This window comes from Aegilops tauschii, chromosome 6, assembly GCF_002575655.3.
Source record: "Aegilops tauschii subsp. strangulata cultivar AL8/78 chromosome 6, Aet v6.0, whole genome shotgun sequence".
NCBI classification, from domain to species: Eukaryota; Viridiplantae; Streptophyta; class Magnoliopsida; order Poales; family Poaceae; genus Aegilops; species Aegilops tauschii.
In genome coordinates this window covers 313036807-313046974 of record NC_053040.3, presented here as the reverse complement: position 1 = coordinate 313046974, position 10168 = coordinate 313036807, and positions in this window count along the sequence as shown.

Genomic DNA, 10168 nt, shown 5'->3' with positions numbered 1-10168 from the left:
GCCTTCCTCGGCAAGGATCTTGCCGAGGACCGTCGTCTTCTAATCCTCATCTGATCTTGAATATGTCTTCACAAAGATCTGCATGCCACCACAGAGGTGCCTTCCCGAGCCCTAGCCCCACGTGGATGATGGCGTTGGGGACCGTGGGCTCAAGGGTGGCTCGCTCTGTTGGTGTGGGGCGAGCTGTCTCGGCAAGGATCTTGCCGGGGCTGCTGAGGCTGCACCGGCAAGGGTCTTGCCGGGGGAACCTACTTTGTCCCTTTGCTCTTTCTGGTCTTGGCCTTGGCGTTGCTCTGATTACCTTGGGCTCAGGTCTTACCTTGGCTCACCTCCCCTGTTCTGCTTGGCGTGACCGCAGGCGCGGCTCTGACTGACCATGCACAGGTATAGGGGTACAAAAACGCACCCCTCTTTTTGTACACCGACAGGAGCCGGTGTGGAACGACACCTATGGGATCACAAGAATCCCTACTACGGTTGCCGGGGCGCAGGGTTGCAAGAAGAGCAGGATCAGTAGCCAGCACAAGAATCGTTTACCCAGGTTCGGGCTGCGAGGATGCGTAAAACCCTAGTCCTGCTTTGGTGGGTGTATTTCAGAGAGTTCTTGAGCTCTCGAACTAGCTGTGGTGAGCGCGTGGTTCGAAAGAGCCGAATGCTTCTCTAGTATGCCATGGGCCTCCTTTTATAGTTGGAAGGGGCTGCCACAGTGGCACACAGGAGGTGGAAAGGTGTACAGTGCCCTGAGCTTATCGCTCGTATTACATGACAAGACGCATTTAATGCGTAGCTTAGGTGTCCCCTTGCTTTATTGGGGGTGGGGGCGAGGCCAGTCCCGTCCGTCGCCGATCCTCCTTGCTTTGACACGCGCCCTGACCAGTGAGGCGCGTGGTGCCATGTAGGCAGGCGGGCAGCTGAGGTGGCGCAGTGGCGGAGCCTTCACGAAGATCTGCATGCCGCCACGCAGGCGCTCAATGAGTTGGCTTGGGAGCTGCATGTTGCCACGCAGGTGCCCGCCCAGCTGGTTGGGCTGGCAGCTGCATGTGAACGGCGGTGGAAGCTTGGTTGGCGTGGGCCTGGCGGTGGCCCTGCTGGCGTCCTTGGTGAGGGCCTTGCTAGGTGGCCCGGCAAGGGTCTTGCCGTGGCGCGCTGTTGTCCCCGGCAAGGACCTTGCCGGGGGTCTGGTGGCCTTCCTCGGCAAGGATCTTGCCGAGGACCGTCGTCTTCTAATCCTCATCTGATCTTGAATATGTCTTCACAAAGATCTGCATGCCACTACAGAGGTGCCTTCCCGAGCCCTAGCCCCACGTGGATGATGGCGTTGGGGACCGTGGGCTCAAGGGTGGCTCGCTCTGTTGGTGTGGGGCGAGCTGTCTCGGCAAGGATCTTGCCGGGGCTGCTGAGGCTGCACCGGCAAGGGTCTTGCCGGGGGAACCTACTTTGTCCCTTTGCTCTTTCTGGTCTTGGCCTTGGCGTTGCTCTGATTACCTTGGGCTCAGGTCTTACCTTGGCTCACCTCCCCTGTTCTGCTTGGCGTGACCGCAGGCGCGGCTCTGACTGACCATGCACAGGTATAGGGGTACAAAAACGCACCCCTCTTTTTGTACACCGACAGGAGCCCCCGGGCCTGGGCCACACATAAGCGTGACACATTGTTGGGCCAGGCCCAAAAACGGTGTGCGGGCAGGCGGGGCGGTTTTTACCGCGGTAAGACTTTTCGTGCGCGGCGCTTCCCATGACCCGCGCACGTGGCGCGGCGTGGAGGGGCGTGTGTGACGTGGGCGGCATGCGTGGGGCGGTTTCCACACGCATGCATCACATCGCAATAAATGGGTAGCGCGCTCCACGGCTTCCCCATAAAAAGGGAACCGCGGGCGCACTGTTCCTTTTACCCTTCTCGCAACCCCAATCTGGAAACCTTCGCCCGCCTTCCTCTTCTTCTCCAAGCTTCGTTCCTGCTCACCGCCGTTGCGCTTCCGCCGCCCTCTGTCCTGTCCTCCTGCCCAGCCGCCATGGCGCCAAAATCCACCAAGGGCAAGGGAGTGGCCAAGGACGCCGGAGCCGTGGAGCCGCCGGAGAGTGCGCTGGCGGTGTAGCGGATGCTGTCCGCCTTCTTCCCCTCGACAGTTGACGTGTTCGAGCTTCGGGACTCCTTTGGGGGGGGGGGAATTTGGGGCATCCAGCCACCCGCGTCATCCCCGCCGACTGCGCCGAGGCTGCCCCAAATCGGTACCCCTTCTTTGTCGATTATTTTTCCTGCGGGCTCTGTCAGCCCTTCTCCGATTTCTTCAGCGACGTCATGCATACCTTTGGCTTCCGCCTCCTGGATTTTACTCCGAATGTGGTGGCATGCATGACCCTTTTAGCGCATCTCTGCGAGGGCTTCGCCGGGGTGCACCCCAACATGGCGCTCTTCCGCCATTACTTCTCCCCTCGGATCCAACCAGGGGGTGCCACTCCAGTTGCATTGCCTGGGTCTCAAGATCCAAGGGGGCGTATCCGGAGGGCGCCATGAAGGAGAGGTGGGAAGAATGGCGGGGCCGGTGGTGCTGGATCGAGGAGGAGGACCCGCCGGCGTTCTGCGAAGTTCGCTGGGAGCCGCCGGTCCGCAGAAGCGATTGGAGCGACGTCGATGCTGACGATGATGTCAGGGCCCCGATTCCAAGTCACACCGATCTAGCCTGTAACACCTCATATCACATTGCGGCCTCACGCACGGTACTCCCACGGGTGTCGCCTTACCATGGCCCGGGACCGTTTGCGCCTTTTGGCTCACGTATATGACAATGTCGCTAGCATCCATATGACAGAGAACCCGGGCCGACATGGCTAGTCGTGAACCCAAAGCGGCACTAACGTATGGGGACAGGCATACATGAAACAACATCGAACGTGTCGGTCAGCAGCGTGTGAATCCGGGCTGTAGCACTGGGCTAACAGGACTCCGGGAACCCGGGCTGTAGCAGGCTAGGCAGGACTCCGGATGTCACCGCGTGACATTTCCCCGAAGGGACAGACACAGGAACGATATGAATCACATGCCGGCCAGTCAGGTGTCCAGAGCCGTAGTGCTGGGATAGCAGGACTCCGGTGAACCGGGCTGTAGCGGACTACTATGGCTCAAGGAGGCACTAGACTACATTTCCCCATAAGAGAGGCTGCCAAGGATAAACAACTAGATTGTCGGATCCCACACATACCAAGCATTTCAAACATACACACAATATGCTCGATATGTGCAAATACAACATGGCATCACAACAAAACTCTACAACTCAAAGTACTTTATTTAAAGGGCTCCGGAGAGCCTTACATAACTTGTTCATACAGATAGGGGTCACATGACCCGACACTCAAGTAATACAATCATACAAGCACATGCGGAAGCAAACTGTCTGGGTACAGACACTAGAAAGAAAGAAGGATTGACGAAGCCTGTCTATCTACATAGGCCCTTCACAAGCCTAAATCACCACCTGGGTGGCAAGTCACTCGTCGTCGTCGAGTTCTACGTAGAACCCATCAGAAGGGGCGGTGTTGTCGTCTGAAAACAGTAATTGAAGCAACATGAGTACAAAGGTACTCAGCAAGTCTTACAACAGATCCTACTATACATGTTCATTCTCAAGAAGGTAGTGGGGTTATTGCAGCAAGCCAGCTTTGACTCTTGGCTAAGCTATCCTACGATACACCACTTGTGAAATAGTTTTCGCACACGAGTCCACTAATCACCATCACAATACTCCACCGTGGATCCTCCCTCGTCATCCCACGAGAGGGCCATCCGCGGTACTCACACTTATCTTGAGGCTTTTAGTAGTATCCATTTACTTGTCTATGAACTGCATAAGCGACCAAGTAGTCCTTTACCGCGGACGCGGCTATTCGAATAGTTTTATACCCTGCAGGGGTGTACTTCGTCACACACGCTCTCACCACTTATCGTCGCTACACGACTTGTACTCGGCAACCTTCAAGCGGAAGCCCAACGTGGGTGTCGGCCACAGCCTACCTAAACACTCGAGTCTCTAGTCCAGGTTTATCGCCTATTCAGGTTCCATCCGCAGGGAGTCCGGCCGAGGTTTCCACATACGGCCCCGAACGATGTGTGCAGGGTTCCCGGACACCAAACGGGCGACTCGGTACACCGGGCCACGAGCCTACCGCATCACAACCCACCCCTTGGTCAGCGCTGTCCACGGCCTCCAGCTTACTACAAACACCAGAAACTACGTGCAACTCCTGGACAGAGGACAAGGGTGAATAAGAAGCCGAGGGGGTCCATTGGTTTCGGGCCCAATGCGTGGTAGTAGCTGAATCTTAAATCACGCATACAGATCTCAGTTCTTAGGGACGGTCTCAATGAAACAACCCACCATGTACTCCTACATGGCCTCCCATCGATACCTTTACCAAATCGTATTCAACACTTCACTCTCATTATCGACACACACACTTTCACTCTAGTTCATCACCCTGATGAGCCAGACCTGACACAACTCTAAGCGTAGCAAGCATAGCATTGTAGGAACACAACATGGCTCAATCAACTCCTACACATGCTAGTGGGTTTCATCTAGTTACTGTGGCAATGACATGTCATGCAAAGGAAAGTGGGTTCAACTACCGCAACACACAGCAGTTTGAATCGCGTTGTCTTAATGCAGTAAACGAGAGCAGAAGCGAAAAGATGGGTTTGTATCGAAATGATCAATGGGTTGCTTGCCTGACGGAGTGGTGGTGGGATACTGCCCTTCAGTTGGATACTCGTGAATATCCTCGGAGGCAGGACCTACCACAATGAACACATCGAAGCACAATCAACACCAAGCAAGTGCAACAATATGATGCATGCATGAGACATGGCAAAATGGATGTATTGGGCTAATGCAACTAGGACCAGATGGGTTTGGACTATTTTGAATCAAAGATTCAAATTCCAAGTTCATAAATGGCCCATATTAGTGCTTTATCTTGTTCTATATAAAACAGTAGGTTAACTTGCTTAATCATGCATGAAACCAGTACAGATGGATAGAATGGATTTTTCTGATCATTTTTCATATATAAATCTTTTCATTCTGAGCTATAGATTATTTTCTATGATTTTTTTAAGTTTGTGATAATTTCTGGAATTTCCAATATAAGAATAATTCCAGTAATGCTTTACTGCGTCAGCCTGACGTCAGCAGGTCAACGGGGTCGTCCAGGTCAAACCTGACGTGTGGGTCCCCTGTGTCAGTGTCACTGTTAGGTAATTAGCTAATTAGGATTAGTTTTAATCTCTAACTCAGATTAATTAGCAGGCGGGCCCCACTTGTCAGTGACTCTGGGGGGGTCAACCTATGGTCAAACCACGTTGACTCGCCGGTGTTTAGCCGCCGGCGACGTCCAGACGCGGCGGTGGAGTGCGGGATCCCTCCTCCGGCGACCAAATGGACGGCGGAGGGTACCTACGTGTAGCTGGGGGCGAACCGCGTCGACTGGTGGTGGTGGTGGAGCTCGGGGTCGCCGGAATCAACGCCGGCGACGAGCCGTGCGGCTGCCGGGGTACGGGCATAGTTGAATCCGTTGCTAGAGAGCACGGCGAGGGACATGCGATGGTGCTATGGGTTCCTGGCGTTGCGGTGGAGCTAATGGCTACGGTGGTGCGGCCGTTGGATGGCCGGAGCCTCGTCGGCGACGAGCTCGTGCGGCGGCGCGTACGGGTGAGCTTCGTGCAGTGGCTGCGGAGCTCGAGAGGGAGAGAGGAGAGGATGGGAAGGTGGCCATGCTCACGGCGGTTGCGACGGAGCGAACGGCGAGGTCGGAGGCGAGCTGTTGCAGTGGCGACGGCGGAGGGGATCTCCGATGGTGAGCGGCGAAGGCGAGGTCGGAGGCGAGGCTTCGGGGCAAACGAGCGCTCGGGGCTCGACTTGCTCGAGGGAGTGGGCGACGGCGGAGCTGTTGGACACGGTGGGACGGCGCGAGGTCGATGGTGGGCACGGCTACTCCAGCGAGGTGGCTGCGGCGGCGTCGGCCATGGTGGGGAAAAGGCGAGGGAGAGGCGACGGGGGAGAATGGCGGTGTCCAGAGGCTCGGGGGCGCGTCGAGGGGTTCGTCCAGCGCATCCACGGGCGAGGGCGGCAAGCAGGTGGCGCCGTGGCGAGCTCGCGCTCGCCGGCGTCACCTCTCTGCCTGCTCTGGCGAGAGCAGGCAGCTGACTGGCGCGGGCCAGCACAGTGCTGGGCCGCCAGGTGGGCTGCCAGGTAAGTCCTTCTGCTTTCTGTTTTCTCTTTTATTTATTTATTTATTTATTTCTGTTCTGTGTTTTGAAATAGTAAAAATACTATTTCATTTGGAAAAATCCTGGAAATATTCTGAGGCACCTATGAAATTATTCTCAACAGCCTAAAAATACCTTCAAGATTATTTGGGCATTTGAAAATATTTATAGAATTAAAAATGCCCAAATGCAAATACTTATGGCTTGTGCAAAAATCCAAGATGGCCTCCAAAAATATGAAACCATTTTTGGCAGAGGTTTTGGCCAGAACCAAAGATGGTGAACATTTATGGAGGGCATTTCAGGTTCATTGAAAAGGATTTTAGTAAACCCTAGTTGTTTCAGGGGGGGTGCTGGGGGTTTCTGGCATCCCCATTTCAGGTTTCTGTGAAAAATAGACATGATGCAACACTCTAATGCATGAGCTAGCTAGGATGTGACAGACGAGAAGCTCACGGTCGCCACCACCAGGATCCTCCGGCTCACCGAGGCCAGCCTCGCCCTTGAGATGATCGGGGCGGACTTCATCCGCCGCCGGATCGCTCCACTGCATAACAAGGGGAGGCCAGCCTGGCTCTTCACGAACCCCGCCGACATCATGCGGCTTCGTCCCGGCCTCGACCACAATTTCACAATGATGGGGCACGCCCATTTCTGCCAGCGGCTCTTCCAGCTTGACGTGGGCCGCGACGGCGAGGTCGAGCGGACCGGCAAGGTCGCGAGGGCCGCCGCAAAGGCCGGCAAGGTCCTCAAGGGGCCTCTGTTCAAGCTGCCGACGGGGGTGGTCCCGTTGTGCAATAACTCGCGCCGGTCCAAGATCATTGCCATGATGCCGGACTGCAACGCGCATGGCCCCGACCCGAGCTGGAAGGAGCCGGAGGACGCCGAGGTGCAGTAGTTCTTTGAAACTCTGCACGAGGGGTACGTCAACGCCGATGCCGAGCGGCTGCTTGTCCAGGACACCACCCAGGCGGAGTTGGACTACATTGCCACCAGGGCGAGGGAGGCACAGCTTGCCAAGGAGGCTGGCAGCACCGGCGGGGTGGAGGACAAGGCCGCAACGGCTGCGGAGGAGGAGGAGCTCGCCCGGTGGGCGGTGGCCGCCGGGGGATCTAGCAGCGCCGGCACCGAGGCTCCTCTGGTTGAAGATGTGACCGGCGAGTCATCGGAGGAGGAGGCCGAGACCGCGGGACCGACGCCAGCTATGGGGAGAGGGCGAGTCCTGCGGTGGGCCAGTTCCGGCAAGCCGGTCCGGCCCGGCGGGGCTGCGCGGCCACAGCTGACCTTGGAGGGGTCCGGGCGCCACACGAGGGCCACAGCGGCAAAGAAGCCGGCGAAGGCCGCGGTGAAGAAGAAGAAAGCCGCCCCTTCTTCGTCCACGCGTGCCCAGACACCACCTCCTTCTCCTCCTCCGGCGGGTGTTGACACGGAGGTTACTTTTGATTATGGATCCCTCAGCCCGAGGAGGAAGAGGAAAATAGCAGAGGGGGAGGCGGAGACGAGTAAGTATCTGGTTCCTTTTCATTATCTTTGCCTCCTCAATCTGTGTTGCTCGTCTTGACTTGTCTTCATCTTTGCAGGGACGTGGAGACGCTGGCCCAGAGAGTGAAGAGGGCCAAGGTCTCGGCGGGTGGCCAGCCCCTAGTTGGTACTTCGGGGGCGCCACTTGTGGTGTTGAGCAGCCCGGACAACAGCCCCCGGCACAGCCCCCAGCGTAAGTTCATCACTCTTCCCTCGTCAGGGGCACGACACTTTGGTGCTGACCTTGCCAGGTATGCAGGAGGAGAGCAGCAGCATGAGGAGCCACAGAGGGCTACTCCCAACACGCCGCCCCCATCGACCACGCCGCCCCAAGGGGCGTCCCCGGCAAGGGCGCCAGGCACCGGGCCCACGCACATGGAGGAGGAGAACTTGGGCGCCGGCGGCTTTGCCTCGACGCCAAATGTTGGCGGGGAGGGGACTTCCGTTTCCCAGCCGGGTACTGGCACAGGTAAGTCGTTCGCCGTTCGTCCCTGCTTCTTTTTCTTTCTGGCTCTTGGTCCTGGCCTTGCCTCATCCCCTTCTTCGGCGTCCAGATTTCTCCTCGGTGAACCCGGAGGACGTGGACGCCGTCATCGAGGACGTCGCCAAGGACGCCGAGGCAGACGCCGAGAAGATCGCCGCCGAGGAGGCCGCCAAGGATGCTGCCGAGGACGCCGTCGAGGGGCCTACCGGGGAGGCCGGCAAGGCTGCCGCTAAGGAGACCGGCAAGGGGCCTGTCGGAGAGGCCAGCGGGGCTGCTGCCGAGGAGGAGGAGGAGGTGGCTGATGACCAGCCTTCCTCTTCTGCTGCTTCCGGCTCCGGCAAGTACCTGAGGGTGAGCGACGACTTGTTCGTCCTCCTTCCAGGCGCGTCGACCACTAGGACACCCGTCGAGGGAGAGGTGTTCGACGATGAAGTGCTTGCCGCTGCCGGGCTTGAAGTCGTCGATGAGCCGATCGTTGGTGGCGACGGTTCGCAGGAAGAGCGGCTCCTCCACGTCATGGGCGCCAGCTTCCGGAAGCTCTAGGCGCTCCATCGCGCCCTCCTGGACAAGGCTAAGTCCAGGACGGCGGTGGTGGAGAAGGCGGAGGCGGACCTCCAGAAACGCGTTGCCGAGACGCGGGACTGGTTCCGTGAGGCCCACAAGGAGCTCAAGGCCGCTCAGGGCGAGCTGGCCAAGCGCGACGTGGAGCTCACCATGAAGCTCGCCGACGTCAAGAAAGCTCAAGAAACGGCGAGGAACTTGGCCGCAGCCGCCGAAGCCGCCCGGACCCAGCACGAGGCCGCGCTGAACTCCCAGGAGGAGGACCTTGCTGCACGCGAGGAAAATCTTGCCGCCATGCTTCGTGGCAAGGATGCAGAGGTGGAGAAGCTTGTCTTGCAGCAGACCAGTGAGCTGGAGCAGAGGCACCAAGAGGCACTCAATGCCCAAGCCCAGGTTCACGCCGGCAAGGTGGAGGAGCTGGAGGTGGAGCACGATGGGCTGAAGGAGCAGGCCCTGAAGCTGTCCCAGGAGAAGGACACACTTAACAGTGCCCTGACAGAGGCGCAGGGCACGGTCGTCAGCAAGGCTGGGGAGCTCTCCGAGGCCAACAACTCCATCAAAGACCTCAAGCTGAAGCTGGAGGGTCTCAAGAAGGTGCTGTCGGAAGCCAAAACCCGAGAGGGCATCCTAGCCAAGGAGCTGGAGGCCGAGAAGCAGTTGCGGACAAACGAGGGCCTCAACTTCGCGGATCACGTGGCGGGGGAGAACCGTTGGCTCGATTGCCTCGCCACCGTCGCCAACTAGGCCGCCGCGCAGCTGGCCATCATTGGGATGCCGGACGTGAGGTATGTCCCGGAGCGGAGCGTGAGCACCAATTGTAGCCTGACCATGTTCTTTGAGAAGGTCGTCGGCGCTCTGGAGCGGCTCCACGCCAACCGGGTGGCCTCACTGGCCGACGAGTCCCGGAGGCTTTGCCAGGGTGCCATGACCAAGGTTCTCACCAAGGTGGTGCACTGGTACCCCGACCTCGACCTCGACGCCGTGCTGGAGAGCTTGCCAGAGGGTACTGACCTCGCGCCGCTCAGGGAGCGCATCAAGCCCATCATCAGCCGAGTCGGCGAAATCCAGAGGGTGGAGGGCCAGCGCCGGGACTAGGCATCCCGTTCTTTATTGCCGCTGCAGGTTCACAACCAAGACAATCGCTATCTCTAGTTAGAACCGCAGCAACAATTCGATGTAATGTAACTCTGCAGCACTTTCAGTATCATGCATGTTATTTTCCTGTTCGATTTTCCTTTGTATGTCCACCCTACGTTACTGGGTAGGCTCGCCGACGCGTAAACCCAAGGCGGCGTCTTGGGGACGGATCCCCATTGGCCTGCCGGGTGTGCTTGCTGCCG